Here is a 16,958-nt window from a genome sequence, read left to right on the forward strand (position 1 = left end):
AAAGACAGCCAGATGCGCTGTTTCTTGCTGATCACAATATTAATAAGAATAGCCTAGATTTATAAAGCATTTGAAATAGTCCAATGATGACCACACCTCCCATTTGATTCCTTAGTCTCCATAAGCCTGTGGGTGGCTGCCCAGGCGGGTGGAGGTAAGGACCCACGTGGAGCAGGGACACGCCCACCAGCTGGTGTGGCCGTTCACTCAGCCCTCCACCCCGGAACCACAGGGCCCCTCCGTGACTCCCCGCCGGCTCACTCATATCCGCTCAGTTCAGTCTACTTGCTGACTCTCAAATCTATCTCCTTCTCACCCTCAATGCCAACATCATTTCTTATCTGCTTTATTTCAACAGACCATTAAATTCCTACTGTTCTTAGAATGTGATTACAAGAAACAAATCCAGGCAAAATCTTGGCAGGCACAGCTCCACAGAGGGGCTGGGGTAAGTGTTGGTGGATGGGTACCAGAGCATCAGAATTGGGAAGGGGACAGTGATGTTACATTGATCAAACAGAGGCATGGGTTTAGAAAGACAAATACTGAGTTCAAATAGTCTTCCTCTAACTCAGCCTTTCCAGTGACCTTGCTTCCATCCCACTCCAAGTTCTTCCTCTGCTTCTCTGAGAGAATTCCTGAAAGAGTCATCTAAACTATTTCCCCCACACCCACACACCCCACAAATTACTCCGGGGCTCCACCTCCGGAGAGTTCTTTTTAAGATCATAATCATGTTGTCACTGCAAATTCCAAAGACTTATCAGTCTGCAGTGGCCTCCCTGGGTCACCCTCCAAGCAGTATCACCAGCTCCTCTGGAAACCCTTCTGCCTTGGCATTGACAACACCAATTTCTTCTGATTCTCCTTTACCTGCAAGGATGTTCTCTGCCTCTTGCTAGTTCTTTCTTCTTTGTCTCATCCTTAAATGTGAAAGAGTAAAGAGCTCCCTCTTTCTTCAATTCTGTGGCTTCAATTGGCATTTTCATAATTTGTTATTTGTTGACACAAAACTGGTATATAACATTATTAGTTTCATGATTTAATTAGAATTGTTTCAATAAAATAAGAACCATAAACTACTATTTATTAAGTGCACATTAAGTGTATGCCAGTCACTGTGCTAAACAGTATTTCACTTAATCTTCACAATAACCACCTGGGGGGTTAGTTTTTGTTAATACTCATTTTTTGTTCTTTTTTTTAACAGATGAGAAAGGAGAAGCTAAGAAAAGAAATATAATTTGCCCAAGATCGCTCAGCTACTATGTGGCGGAGCTGGGATTCAAAACACCATCTGTCTAATTCAAAACTTGTGCTCTCAGCTACTACATTTACTCATCCTCCCCTCCTAAGCCCTGGAACTCACCATTCTCCCACAATGTCATGCACTTCATACTTCCATTTTGCTGCCCTTGGAATGGAAGACCTTTATCTGCACTGTGAGCTGAGAAAAGTCCGTCCGTTGTTCAAGGCTCAGCTACATGGCCCTCATCCCGTAACGTTTCCCACAAGCCCAGCCAGTTTAATTGTCCCATCTTCTTCCTGTGGCAGCTCTATAATGATACCAAACCATCCATTCATCCATCTGACCACGTATCCATCCATCCACCCAAGAACCACACAAATATGGTAGAAGATTGTTTACCCAGAAGCATCCAAACACAGGATGTTTTATGCTCAGCCTTTGAAAAAAAAAAAAAAAAACATATCATGGTTTGGTCAAAATTGAAGAAAATTTGCTGGAGGTCACGGTATCTAGGGAAGAAATGTGCTCTGCTGGGTATCTGGGAATGCTGACTGGTCAGGGACTGCCATCCCTGTGATCTGGTCAGGGTGGTTTCCAAGGTTACCAAAGCAGGTCTGTGCAATTTCCCTTACCCAGTCCCTATGTTTCTAAATCCTATTGACACACCAAGCCCGGCTCAAATACTCCTTCAACCCCAAAGCTTTCCCTGATTCTCCTCTCCCAACAGGCACGAATGAACCAGGACCTCCACACCACAATGAGTCTGTGACATTGCTGATGACACTCAGCACTTTTATCATCCGTGGCTAATACTGCAGTTCAAAAAGCATGTCAACATTTTCATTTCCTGATTTACCTTCCCTGCTGGTCTCCTTGGGGCTCGGAATTGCACCCACTTCACCTTCATGATGTTTTCAGAACCAAATTCAGTGCCTGGCACACAGACACTCAAGTGTGACTGCCCAGCTGAAACTGGTGACCCTGGCCTTGAATGGAGAAGGCCATTCAACAGCCACTCAAAGGCAAGCACCTAGTTGTGGACACAGCTGGTGTAAAGTGCACATAAAATCCTATACAAAATCCTTCTACCTCTTTCCAACTGACCATAAAAGAAAAGATCAGGAAAGGGGGACCATGCATCCACTTAACCTGAGGTTTCTGAGGCCTGTGTCCCATAGTTCACATGCTCGGGTGATGGCTTTTGATATTCTCCAGGATGACCTAGGCAGGGAAAGATGATGTCTGAACACATTCTAGTTTCCATAGTCAAGAAATGAGAGTTAGACCTTAGAGACAGACAGTGCTTCAATATCAACTATGACAGTCACCTGCTTTACTGAGGAGGGCAAGGGAGGTTAAACGACTCCATCCAAGTCATGGGACAGAAAGGACCGGGCAGACAAATTTTCCCTGTCCCCTCCTAGACTTGCAAACGAAGCCTCTAGGAAACCAAGTGCTCTCTGCATGGCTAAAAATAAACTCCCCGAAACTTCATCTAGCTCTATCACGGCTGCAATTTACAGCGTCTCGAGCTTCAGCGTGGTGTAATTAGCAAATGGATTATAATAATTTATTTCTGGTTTGAAAGCTCGAATGAACACGACCTTCCAGTGGAATGGGAAAATAAGAGGCTGGGAGCCAGCCACACTCCTCCAGCCCCTTCCGATGCCATAATTTTGATGCTGGCCAGCATCCATCTACTGAAGTCTGATGGATGTGCCACAGAGAGGGGACTGTAACTCTGGCCTTCGGGGTGCCTGGGAAGCAAGACTTCTAGAATATAGCACTCCCCTCGACCTCGCCCCATGAAGGATCCATGCTCATTTTTTCAGGGGCCGCAATGGTGTTCTAAACCCATCCTTCCAATGAGCAAGAACATCCAAGGGCAGGGAACATTTGCTGTGATGTCTCCGAGTAGCCACCATCGAAGCCTGGAGCAAGAAAAGGCTAAGAAAAGGCTGGATGGGGGTCAGAGAGGAACTGTTTGGGTTTTGTTGTATGTGTGCCATGAGTGACAACCATGCCAAGTCTCTTTTACAAAATGCTGACAGATACATATCTTCCTCACAAGAGTATCATGGTAATTAAATGAGAAAAATGTATCAAAAGGGTTTTGTAAGTGAATGTTAGTGATTCTTCTTGAGCGAATAATCCCAAAGTAGCTCTCTCTGATGAGGGATGCTCCTGTCCAAAGCACCAGAGTATGCTGTGGTAGGGTGCCAGGGCTGGGGCAGCGGAAAAGTCGGAAAGTTGTCTCCTTGAGTTTCCCTCTGCAGAAACCAGGCAGAGGCCGATCCATTTACCTTTCGCAATATTTTCCTGGTGGAACATTGTGATACTAGGAAACAGGGATCCTGTTGTGGGCAAGGAACGTGAACAACTTTCTCCTTTCTCACGCACTGTGCCAAACACCCGCCAAAACACACACCGACACAGGTGAGGATGGTGGCCAGGCGGTGTGCAAAACCAAAGTGATGCTTGTGTCCTCTTTGTTAGAGGCAGGGAATGAGCATTCACTGAGCAATGACCACATGCCAGGCACATTACTAGACGGCTTCACTTCTGCAGGGATGCAAAACTTGCTGTCTTCTACCCATCCCCTCAAAATGTCTCTGTAGTATGACAATTATTTCAAACTGAAAACAATCGAGGCTCGAAAGACTCAGGAAGAAACTTTGACCTTCCCCCTAATTGCCTAGAAAATTCAGATAGAGGGCCTGTTCCCCAAATAGAGCCATCACCAGAGATACTGATGCCAAAATCTTGGCTCTCTGTGCACTGACGCTAAAAGGAAATACAAGGTTTTGGAGGCACATGAAAAAGGAGCTTTATTCTTTGCCAGGCAAAGAGGGAACATAGTAGGTTACAGTCTCAAGAACTGTGTCCCACTCCCTGGGGAATAGGGAAAGGTTTTATATACTAATGAAGGTCTTGTGTTTTATATTTCTTGTGCAAAACTTCAAAATGGCCACAGTGGGCATCAGGCAACTTGGCAACTGGGATTGGTCTTTTCTGAAGTTTATCTGGCTTGTGACCTTCTTTCTGATAAGCAGAGTGAAAAGAATGCCAGGTGCAGAGTGTAATTCATATGGAGTCAGAGAGTAATTAGCTTTGTGAAGGACAAGTCCAGCTATAAATGTTTGTTAGTAGTAATAGCAAAAGAATAAACAAGATTGCTTAACTCTAGCAGGTCTGTTTATGCTGTTTCCCCAGTCAGTTCATTGTTTTCTTATTTTCCTTTTCTATCAGAAAAGTCATTTCTATTTAAGAAAAAGTCACATTTCTATTTTTGCTGAAACAAGAGTATGGACTGGGGGTGATGGGGAGAACAGGACCTATGGATCAGAGGCCACACTCTGTCCCACTGTCTCTGCATGGCCCAGCGAACATTTATTTACCAAAGTTTCTCTTTCTTCTCCATTTGCCTTCCTTCCCTTTGAAGTCCAAAATCACTATCCCCAATATTCTCTTGCAACTTCAGCTGAAGATGGTATTTAAGGTGAGGCCTTCAACCATTTTGGTGAGTTAGTTTTCCTGGGCCTCGCCCATGAATATAGCAATTACACTTCCCATTTTCTCCTGCTTATCTGTCTTATGTCAATTCTATTCTCAGGTCAGCCAGAAGAACCTGGCTAGAAGGGAAGAGGAAACTCTCTTCTTCCCCGACACTTCCCAGCTCCACTCACGGCCTGCGAGGGGACCCCGGCCACAGGGTCACATAGCACCGAGGCTGTCACTGTGTACAGCCTGCGAAGCCTTCTCCCCCATTTGCCTCCCCACCCGGCCCCTGAGCAGGAAGACCAGGTCCTCATCCTCACGCTTTCAAGTCTTAGGGAGCATTTCAGAGGAACTTCAGTGTTCTGATCACTTAGGTTGGGACTTGACCCACACTTACCCACTTCACCAGACTGCTTTCAGACCAAAGAGGGTGAGTGTGAAAAATTTTGGAAACTATGCTAAACACTGAATGAATGACCTGTTGCTCTTATTCAGACCCTCGAGGGCTTCCTAGTTTAAATTCTGTTTTTGTTCCCAAGTCACAGAAAGATACACTGACTGTATCTTCCTGTCTGTCCCCTTGTTCCCTTGGCTCTGCGCAAGCCAGACATCTTTCAGGCCATTATATCCAGGGAGCAAGATCTGTTTCCCCTTCCAGGAGTTGCCTTTACCATTTCGGTGTCAGCTTAGGCTGGGAATCACTTCCGGGGGCAGGTTGTCTCTGCCACCTGTTCTGCAGGGCACTTGTGCTTCTTTGAATGATAGCTGATGAACGGCTGCCTCTCCAACTAGAGCGGGGCAGGACCCACTTTTGTCTCGTCACCAGGATGTCCTCAGGGGCGGGGGGTGTCTTCAGGTGGGCAGGCACACAGCAGCCGCTCAATTAACATGTCTGTTTTGTTTACTTGTGTACCCCAGCCTCTGGAGGCTGCACGGCACACCGTCAGGTCACTGCTCAATCAACACTTGGTGGAGGAACGCGAGCGTAAAGGTTGGTTACACAGGATACGCAACTGAGGGTGAAAACCATGGATGCTGGAGCCCGAACACCCAGTGTGACCTTGGCCTCTCCACTCAGAGGTGTGTTACTCTGGGAAGTGACTTCACATCTGTGGGCCTCCTTTACAGTTTCCTCATTTACTCAAAAAAAGGAATCATAGCTGTGCCTCCCTCCAAGAGTGGTTGTGAGGATTAAATAATATATTCTAAGTTCATGAGCGAGGTCAGACGTGGGGTTGGCGCTATGCAAGTGAGGCTTGGACTGCAAGGAGATCCAACCAGTCCATCCTAATGGAGATCAGTCCTGAGTGTTCACTGGAAGGACTGATGCTGAAGCTGAAACTCCAATACTTTGGCCACTTCATGCAAAGAGCTGACTCATTTGAAAAGACCCTGATGTTGGGAAAGATTGAGGGCAGGAGGAGAAGGGGACGACAGAGGATGAGATCGTTGGATGGCGTCACTGACTCAATGGACATGAGTTTAAGCAAGCTCCAGGAGTTGGTGATGGACAGGGAGTCCTGGCGTGCTGCAGTCCATGGGGTCACAAAGAGTCGGACATGACTGAGTGACTGAACTGAACTGAACTGAAGTGAGGCTGTTCTTCTTATCAAGACTGCTCCTCATCTTTCTCCCCTGACCCAGCTCACATCCTTCTTCTTCTCCGAAGCTGGTCTGGCTGGGTCCTTCTGCTCTTTCTCCTAGCTCCCAAGGCCTTTTCTCTGCATTGGGAACCTTCCATGCATTGTTATCCCAGAGAGTGATCTGACTCCCCCGAGACCACAGCAGCCCGGAGAAAGGTCTAGAGGGGTGAACCAGGGAAGACTCTAAAGAGGGAGAGAGTCTGTTGGAGGGCATGGGTGAAAAAGGGGGGGGACTCCTGGAAGGAGTGGGGGCTTTTTGTGGCCCCTACTTGTGTCTGCCTGGAGATTCTGCCTCAAAATTCATTTCGAGGGGTAAAGCTTCCGGCCTTGAGTGCCTGCTTCATGGGCTAAAAAATGCCCCTTTTTTGGAGGGAAATAAATGGTTAGCCATTAAGATGTAAAATGCAGCTGTCACAGTCCATAGAACAACAGACAGGTTAATATGGGTGCTTAAGAATGCTATTTCCTCATATTAACCTCAGCAAGAGCAACCTAACCAGATCAACTCCGGAGCACTTGGGAACCTGCTGATTATTCTTAATATCTGATGTGTAAGTAAGAGTGGGTGCTTATTTCCAAAAGGAGTGGCCTAGCTCGCCTCCCTCCCTCTCTCCTTCCCCGCTTCTCCGCTTCCTCCTTCCTACTCTAAGAACATGCTGGCCTTAGTTTTCTTCCTGGGACAAGACCACGCAGGTGTGTACCTAGGGGCACTTCTGGGTTTCTGAACTTGCCTCCTGACGGGGCTCACTGACTCACATCACTCGTTTCCATCCGCCACCTCCCTCTCCTCCCAGCCAGTCCAGCCGACCCACACGGTGTTGACCAGGGGACTAATTCAACTTCAAAAATGTTCATATACTAAAAACAGTTTTAAGCTACTGCTCACAAAGAGGTGAGATTCAGTTCCAAGAAAAGTGCAAACTGCTGTGACTCGTGGCACACACCTGTGCAGAAGAAAGGCCAGCCAGGGGTGTTCAGTCAATGCACAGGCTCTGGGGCAACGGGGCTTCAGCTCTGGCTGTGGTCCGGCAGCTTGGGGAAGTGACTTCAGAGTCTGCCCTGCAAGCTGTACACTGTAGCAGAAGCCAGCACCCCAGCCCCATTCTCAAAGTCCTATGTATAAGGGCTTTTCCCCAGCTGCTTGTCAGAGTGGACAGCTCAGAGCTCCCTTCAAGCTATTGTTCCTACTGTGCATAATAGATAGTCCTCAGGAAATTCTGGGGAGGGGCGAGGCGAAGGGTGTGATTTCAGCATCATCAAGAATTACCAACAGATGGAACTTCCTTGGTGGTCCAGTGGTTAAGACTCTGAGCTCCCAGTGCAGGGGGTCCAGGTTCAATCCCTGGTCAGGGAACTAGATCCCACATGACACAACCAAGACTGATGCCACCAAATAAACATTTTTAAAAAATGACCAGGAGATCCTCGAATGGGCAAGGCTCCCTCAGGCCTCAGGCACTCTGTACATGCCGTTTCCTTTGTCTCCGTCACCTCATCCTCCCCTAATTCCTTCTTGTCCTTGAAAACTGAGCTGAAGTTCATCTCCTCTGGAAGCCTTCAATACCCTCTGTCTAGATCAGGGGCCCATCTTTTGAGCTTCCACATCCCCTGGGCTTCCCTTGCTGGTGCAGTTCTCACCCTAGTGAAATTATCTGCTTATTTGACTGTCTCCAATGAATATCTCCAGTGAATGCTTACAGGGAAAGGAGTTTATGGGTACCAAAAAGTAACAATCAATACATTGTTTAATCTATGCGTCAATTTTGTGCCTTGCTCCAGGGAGAATTTAAGATAGCACACACACACCCACACAAAATGCCCCCAAGAAGCTTAGAGTAGAACAGCAGAGACATAAGCATAAAAAAAAATATATCATATGACAGGAGCTAAGATGATGTGATGTAGGTGGAGGCCTGTAGTGAGTCTGGGGAATTCTTCCCTCTGGTCTAGCCCAGGATATAGCACAGAACCTGACTTGTGGGGATGCTCAGTATTTGTGGGGTGAATGAGATGAATGGGGGGAGGACCTGAAGGGGCCTTAGAGATCTCTCATGTCGATGAGGAAAACTGAGGTCAGAGAGAAGAGACGGTGAGGCCTCCCGGTTACTGGCATCACGGGAAACAGAATTTGGGTCTCTAGAACCTTGGTAATTCTAGATCCCGTCGGAAGTGGAAAATGCAGAAGGCCAAGCCACTTTCCTTCTCTGGGCCTCAGTTTTCTCACCCACAAAAGCAGAAACATATAGGTCACTCTTGAAGGCTGTTCCAGTTTGTAAACCCCACTGAGACTGAGGTTACAGAAAAAAAGAAAGAAAAGAGCTGAGCAGTAACCAGGCCAACGTTCATGTGATGTCAACTGATCTGTCTTATCCCGATACAAATTCAAGAACCTGCTCACAGGGAATAGCCCTTCATTTATTTATTCAAAATAAGTGTATTAAGTGTCAGCTGCGTGCCAGGTGCTGACCTGGGCATAACCACAGGGCACCCAGGGACCAGCGCCTTCCCCTGGACCTGCTCCCTTCTACAGGTCTCTGAAGCCCTGGGCTGCGCTCCAAGAATCTGCTCTACAACTCGGAGTGAACCTCTTTCTTCCTTCCTCCTCCCTGCTTTGAGTCTCCTCCTTTCATACCTTCATTCATTCATCCCACAAATGCTCACGAGGCACCTCACCGAGGACCCGTCTTGGGACCTCAGCAGGCCCCTTTCCTGGCGCTGAGCCAGGCCGTTTTCAGAGCTGAGGATGTCACCAACATTCACTATGCTCCTGATCCACGATTCAGTTCAGGCTGCATGTCTGCCTGGACTGTCAGTCTTCTCACTGCCTTCCAAGGTCCAGGCCTTAAGCCCCCTATCCTGGGACACCTTCTCTGACCTCCCTCCGCTGGTGTCACACAGCCTCTCCTTTCCACAATGATTCCACCATCTCACACTGGTGGGTTTGTCTGGTGGCCCTGCTGCTCTGAACTCCATGAGTCCCGGGACATTACTTTCATCATCCTATCTGCAGCAGTGTTGACCCAGCAAGTGCTGGAGAGGGCCTGGCTGAAATGAACTGCCATCAAAACTTCCTGACCAGCACATTCTAACCCACCCAACCTCCGCGAAAAGGCAGAGAGTGTCTCACTACCTGTCCTACCAGCAAACCCAACACGATCATGCGCTGCAGCTTCCCTCTGCTTCCAGAGGTTGTTCTCAGCTCACGTGGGACCCAGGGACTCTGCTCCCAGCACCCGGGCAGTTTACACTGTATCCTCTGATGCCCTGTCTCATCTCTTCTCAAGACATTCTGTGAACTTGCTGGGAAATGTGCAGGCATGCATGATCCAAAGAAAATCTACCTTTAACATATTTTCGCAAATAAAAAGTCCCTCTAGAAACTTAAGTGTTTCTGGCTGCACTTGAATTTTGTTAAGGTTCTTTAAGAAAGAGAGGATTATTTTCCCTTCCAAAGTATTAATACAGTCACACCAGCTAAAGCATAGTGGGGCTACAGATTCCCCTTGGTACAAGGCAGTCAGGGTTGGAAACCTTGGCTCTGCCATGCTAGCCCTGACCTTGGGCCTCCAGCTAGACTAGACTCCTGTCTTGCCCCACAATTCCAGTCTTGCTGCCCAGTAAAGAAAAGTAATCAAACTGCTGGCTCACTCAAGCATAGACTCAATCACTTATTCTATTACATATCATCTCTTTTGTTAATTACTCATTCATAATGATTCATTCACTCATATTTATTTCCTCCAGTGTACACTTATTCATTCACTCAAAATTAGACACATTCATTCATTCATTGGTTCATCTGCTCATTAATTTCTTCACTTATTTACTCATCTACTCATTCATTCATTTACTAACTTATTTGTTTCTTCATTTGCTCACCCTTTCATTCACTTTTTCCTTCATGCACTCACTGCCTCTTTCCATGTGGTCACTCCCTTGGGCCCTCACTCACCTCCGACACGTATTACTCCCTATTTCCCAGCACAGCACCCTTCCAGGAAGCCCAGCCTCCACCACGGCGGTGCCCTTCAGTCCTCACTCCCAGAACATCCGCTCCCCTTTACCATCCAGCTTGCTGAACTGTGCAGGCATGTGTCCTGGCGTGCAGAGGCTATGCTTGCCATTCAGGAACAGATGTTCTTGGAATGACTGTTTTGACTTTCACCCTCTAATGCCAGAAAATTCTCCAAACTCCTCCAGCATGCAGGAAGGCATCTGCTCAGCATGGGCAGGGCCTGCAGCGCCCAGGGTTCAGAGTCTAGGACACGGGAGATTGCTGGCGGTCGGAGACACAGGGAACTTGGAGAGCCTCCCTGCTCTAGGGATCCGTGATCTGGGGTCCAGGGACCAGCTGGAGAGGGAGACGGGCCCGGAGAGCACTGGACTTTGTGAGGCGGGTTAAGGAGCGTGAAAAGGAGTGGACTGTCTTAGGATTATGGACTCACGATCGGTCTGCATTCGGGTTGCTGTGATGACAGGTGACACAGTCAATGGACAATGTAGAGGTTTATTGGTGGCGAGGCCAATGAGAAGTTATTAGCAATGTCATGGCAGAAGATCAAACTTATAATTTGTTGAACTATTATATTTGTTGAAGTTCCAGGGGCTTCCCATCCTTTATGCTAGCATCCCTCAGTAATCCAGCATCTTCTAGAAAAAGAATCTCCTAAGTTTTCACTGGTCCACATGACCTCACAGCCAAAGACTAGATTTCCCAGATCCCCTTGCAGCAAGGCATGACTGGCTAACACCTGGCCAATGGGTGTGAGCAGAGGTGTTACATGCAACTTCTTGGCTGTGTCCTTAGGAGGAAACTGGCTGCCCTCCACTCCTTACTTCACTACCTGTCAGCTAAAGTGTGGCCCCCTCCAGTGAGCCATCTCTGCCTTTGGAATTGAGGTCACATCCTGGGGCACAGTAGAGTCACAAGACAGAGAAGCCTCAGTCCCTGCAGAACTGCATGAAGCAGAACTTGTCTATGTCCCCAGCTGAGATTTTATATGCAAGAGAAACAAGCATCTGTTATGCTTTGGACAATGTTGTTTTGATCTCCATTAAAGCACCCAAGCTAATATTTACTAAGATGAGAGAAATCTCCTGCATTGTGTTTCCTAATGGAGAAACTTCCTTTAGAGGAACACTCTTGGCTTCTCCGGCACCCTCACTTAATCCTCTCTGTTGAGGTTGAACAGCTTCCCCTCAAAATTCATGTCTGCTGGGAACCTCAGAATATGATCTTGCTTGGAACTGCAATCTTTGCAGATATAATTAAGGTAAAGATCTAATGAGCTCATGTGGGATCAGGGTAGATGCTACATCCAATGAGAATGTCCTTAGAAAAGATGGTAAAGAACCCAGAGACACAGAGGAGAACAACAGGTGACGATGGAGGCAGAGACTGGAATGACGCACTTATAAGCCAAGGGACCCAGGAAGCTATGGGAGAGGCCTGCATTCTCCCCAAGAGCCTTCAAGAAGGACTGACCGACCCCGCTGACACCTGCTTTCAGAATTTCAGCCTCTAGAACTGCGAGAGAACACACTTCTGTTGTTCTGTCTCCAAGTTTGTGGCAATTTGTTGCAGCAGACCCAGGAAACTAACACATGCTCTGAGAGGAGGGACAGCTGTTGGACGGGTGGGCTTGGCAGACAGAACTGGGTCTGCGCCGCCCTGCAGCCCCATGCCCCCCAGAATGGCCCCCCGAAAGCCAACCTCTCTTCTCCTGCAGGGAATGCATAGTGCTGTCTCTGATTCCAGAATGCAGGGTTTAGCGAGCTTCCATCATTGGTGCAGTGGAGTCATCAAGATCACGGCCTCTGAAGCCAGGCTACCAGGACCCAGTCCTACTTTGCCATCTATTAGTTGTGTGGTTTGGGGTAAATTAACTAAACTTCCATTGGCATCTTCATCCATAAAATGGGGACGATGATAGTACCTACCTCATGAAATTGTTGAGAGGATTAACTTAGCTATATTGTGATGTGCTCACAATACAGACTGGCAAACACTAAGTGCTGAGTCAGTGCTAGCATTTAACTAGTAGTGATCAGCTATGTTATTATCTGACTCTGCTAAGTCTCAATTAATTTTTAACTTAAACCATGAGTGTAGGTATTATTTTCTGACTCCCCTCGACCTCAGCCTTTACTGTATTGAATCTTCATTAACCTCCAGACAAGGAAACCAAATCTCAGAGAGATGAAATGGTAGCCCACAGTCACCCTCTGGGTCCTTCTTCTCCACCCACCCTGGCGGCTCAGACACCCCTGTGGTCTGGTTGTTGGGGTCCTAGGCTCCGGTTAGCAGGCCCTGGAAGGTCCCTTTCCTGGACCCAAGATAACAGGGCTGGAGCCTAGTAGGATCTCCCTGGGCCAGCAGTCCTGATCAGCTGCTCAGCGTGATGAGCTACGCAGCCTGCGGCCACGTGAGGATCCTGCAGACGGTGTCCACACAAGACTAGACCACTCTTCAGCCTTATGGGGTCATCTCTGCAGCCCGAGCTGCACTCCAGGGAAAGCAAGTTGTCTCTGCAGACGTGCCCCTCCGTCTGGGGGCTCCCGGACCCATCCTGGGTGAGAGCAGCATGTTCAGTCTCAAGAACCAGCCGGTTTACCACATGCTGAACGAAGTCCTGTCGCTGGGAGAATGGAAGTCCTTGGGCCCAAGTGTACAGATGGTGGGGAGGAAAAGCCTCAAAGGGATAAGGGGAAGGGAACTAGCTGAGGATCTATTGTCTGCCAGGCGCCGTGCGAGCTGCTTCACGTTTGATGTTACAGCTGATCCTCACGACAATCCTCTGCCGCAAACCCATTGTAAGCGATGTGGAAACTCAAGCTCAAAGACCTGAAATCACTTATCTAAGCTATGTAGCCAGGAAACGTCGGAGGTACCCAGGTTTGTCTTAATTTTTTCTTTGACAACACAGGAGAATCGGACACGCCTTCTTCACTCTGAGCAGGGAGAGTCTTTCAGGGCCTGACCTGACCCAGAGGGGCCTGGAGCCCCGGAGCAGGTTCCCCTGGGACATGCTCCATGCACACTGCAGCCATGCGTCTCCAGCATCAGCGGTGCTACTGTGTTTGGAGGGCCCTTTACACTCCATGGAGGACTTATACCTTGATTCTCTCCTGTGAGGTGATGCGGGTCGAGACAAGCTCCACCTGTGATCTCACTGAAAGATTCCAGATCAGGAACCTCTTCCTGGCCTGAGAGACTACAGCGTGCTCTGCTTGCTAACAGACTTTCATCAGCAAATTCGGCCACACTTCCCGATGCCCACTCTGTGTTGCCAGGCGCCATGCTGGGGGGAGGGTCTCCAGAGAGGAATCAAAAAGCCCCTGCCCTTGAGAGTGTATGAGCAAGAGGGAACGAGAGAACTGGTAGCATAAGAATGATGAAGGGGATGGGTGCAAGCACTTACTAAGCATTTACTACTGGCTGTTCTGAATGACTGATGCTTATTATCTCATTTAACATTCCCAAAACCCTATTATTTTATTCATGAGGAATAAAGAGAGAGGCACAGAGGCACAGAGAGATTGGAATTACTAGAAAGAGGCAGAAGGGGGAATCAAGCTCAGACACTGAGCTCAATTTTGTCCGCAGGCAGTAATTAACTTGCCCAGGATGCGTGGAGAAGTCAGTTCCATCTTCACAGAGGAGTTAATATCAGAGTAGGGTTTCGCAGGATGAATAGGAGTTTGCCAGGTAGAAACTAGGTGAGAGTGGATCAGGCAGTTTTAGACAGAAGTAAAAAGAGAAAAGCACAAACAATGGTTGAGAAGTTCAAAACAGAGTGGTGTATGGAAGGAACCCCAGGGAGTTCCCTATGACTAGAACATAAATTCAAGGAACACAGGAGGGGATAGAATGTCAGAGATGAGGCTGCAGAAGGAAAAGGGACCCGCTCTTGGAGAATCATGAATGTGTGGCATAGAAACTAAGATTTTTTCCCCCTATTAAACACACATGGGGTTTATTCATTTCATGCAATAAATAGTTTGGGGGAAAGTATTCCAGGCTGGCACAGCAGTCTAACAGTGTCATCAAGGTCCCAGGTTCCTTTTCCCTTACAGTTCTGTCATCCTTAACATTTTCCTACAGTTACAGGATGGTGGCTGCACCCCCAAGCAGTCTATCTGTGTTCAAGGCAGGAAGAAATAGAAACGGTAAAGAGCAAAAAAGTTTGATCTTTGTGATAGGAGCTCAAACTCCATTCATTTTGTGTCCACTGGGGACCCACTGAAGCGTCTGAGGCAGGGCAAGAGATGATAACAATGCTGGCTAACATGTACTGAGCACTAACCGCCCCATGGAATGTTCTGCATTATATACGTCACCTTACACACGTCGCCACAGCTAATCCTCAAAGCAACCTTAAGACACAGGTTCGTGTCCATCCGTGCTCAAGCTCAGTCGTGTCCAACTCTTTGCGACCCTGTGGACTGTAGCCCACCAGGCTCCTCTCTGTCCATGGGGATTCTTCAGGCAAGAATACCGGAGTGGGTTGCCATTCCCTCCTACAGAGGACCCAGGGATCCAACCTGTTGTCTCCTATGTCTCCCGCACGGCAGGTAGATCCTTCACATGTTGAGCCATCAAGGAAGGAAGACGAAGGTATGCCCCCTTTTAAAAATGAGGCGACGCAGAGAGGTTAAGAGAATCACCTACTGCTGCCCAGGCAGCAGAGGCAGAAACTGAGTGGTCTGGCTTCTGGCTCTGAGTCTTGTTCTTAATCACCACGTTCTCCTGCATTTTAGAAAGTGTAGTAAGTGCGAGTGTGGAGGCAGCGAGCCCAGCGTAGAGGCTGAGCTCTCCAGGTGGACAGAATGCGACGCTTGCAAGGATGGCGGCATGGGTGAAGAATGGGGGCAGGCAGGAGGGGAAGGGGAGGACCTTACGACTGCCTGACTCTCCTCTCCCTACACCAGGCTCCTCTGTGCCCGCAGGGCCCGCAGGACGGAGGCCAGGGGCACCAGTGCTGGGCAGCTGCAGGGATTCTGCAAAAAGAGTCACAGCGTGGCGGCAGGCAGAGCCTGACACAGGCCTGACTTTCATGCTGACACCCACATCACTGTTGTCGTTCGTGTGCAGACTCTCACCCCAGACAGTGCCAAGGCCCAAAAAAGCAGGAAGTGGTTTGCAGAGGTGGGGCCACAGTTAGATCACTGTCTTGTGCCTGGCAGATGGGAGCAGGGTGATGCTGATGTCTGCAGCTGACGGGGGCCCACGTGGAGGGGGCAGGACGATGACTCAGGGGCTCAAAAAGACCTGGGCTCCCGTCCCAGCTGGATCTTTAGTTAGTGGTGACTTCAAGCACCTCTCCAGCACACATTTCCTGAGCACCTGCTATGTCCCCTGCCCTCAGTGAGGTGCCAGGATGCAGAGACGAATCCCACCACCCTTGACATCAGGGAGTTCCCAGTCTCCACAGCTCTGGTGCCCACTTGGTGGTTTGCAGAGTTGGGATAGTGTTGAGATATGCGGAAGCATAGAGGGCATGGGGTGGGGGCCCAGGATGGTGAGGGGATGCTAAACCAGCCTGGGAGGTCCAGGTGGGCTTCCTGGAGGAAGTAACTACTAACCTGCATTACATAAGATAAGAGTTGGCCAGGCAAAGAGGGAGGAAGGGTATTCCATTAAATAAGAAACAAATGGGGCTAAGGCGAGTGGACAAAAAGCAAGGCACATAGAGAAGAGTCTTCAGGATGAACCAAGCCTGTTCTGTTTCACATCACACTTGTGGCTCCTAGCATTCCAGGGGCTGATAAACACAATATCTGCTGTGGAAAGCAGGGCTCCTAGCACTTGTGGCAGACAGATCAGAACACTGTCAAAGGTCTTCCCCTCCTCGTATTCATGCCCCTTTGCACTGTGACTGCAGCTCCTGTTATCAAGAGGTAAAGACTATTTCCCCCTCTGTTAAATCTGGGCTGACCGTGTAACTTGCTTTGGCCAATAGAATGAGGCAAGCTGGTGACACATGAGTTCTGAACTCACATCTTCCCGCTCTCTTGGAGTTGTGCTCAGCTGCCCGCTTACTTTATTGGATGACGAGAGGCATGTGGCCCAGTGACCTTATCCCCACCCCTCCATGGCCCCAGACAACAGTCAGCCCTGGGCCCCTCCACCAGCTGACCCAGAGTGACCAAGTCACACTTTTTTGCCAGGGACTTTCCTAGTTTTAAATGAAATGGCCCACATCCCAAGAATGCTTTCGGTCCCAGAAAAACAGGGACAGCTAGTCATCCTAAGCTGACTTTAGATGCATGAACAAGCCCAGTCAAGTTTCACGCAGATCAGCGGAGCTGCCTGTGACCCACAGATCAGGGCGCAATCATAAATGCTGTGGTTTTAAAGCGCCAAGTCTGTGGTTTTAAAGTGCCAAGTTTGTTACACAGCGATGGATAGCAGATAAGCTGGTTCACTGGGGATGAGGCTCAGGTTCTCAGCTTCCATAGCAGTTGGGAACCAATTAAGCTTCTCTCCAGGAGTGTGGCATCAAGTGGGTCATGAGAGGGAAGACACTGACACCCAGAAAGGTTAAGTCACCTGCTCAGGATCACAG

General features: G+C 48.6%; 1 protein-coding gene across 10 annotated transcripts in view; it reads right to left on the minus strand.

The window, feature by feature from the left end:
* Positions 1-16,958, minus strand: part of TENM4 (teneurin transmembrane protein 4) — an 826,321-nt gene that overhangs the window by 495,492 nt on the left and 313,871 nt on the right. Inside the window, exon 1 of one of the 10 annotated variants that reach the window (XM_043875703.1) lies at positions 1,370-4,188. The exons of the other annotated variants lie outside the window; for them this stretch is intronic. The gene's annotated coding sequence lies outside the window, so the exon portion shown is untranslated. Of the gene's footprint in view, positions 1-1,369; positions 4,189-16,958 lie in introns of those variants that run through there. 10 annotated transcript variants of the gene reach the window in all.

This window comes from Cervus elaphus, chromosome 2 (genome assembly GCF_910594005.1).
Source record: "Cervus elaphus chromosome 2, mCerEla1.1, whole genome shotgun sequence".
Taxonomy (NCBI): domain Eukaryota; kingdom Metazoa; phylum Chordata; class Mammalia; order Artiodactyla; family Cervidae; genus Cervus; species Cervus elaphus.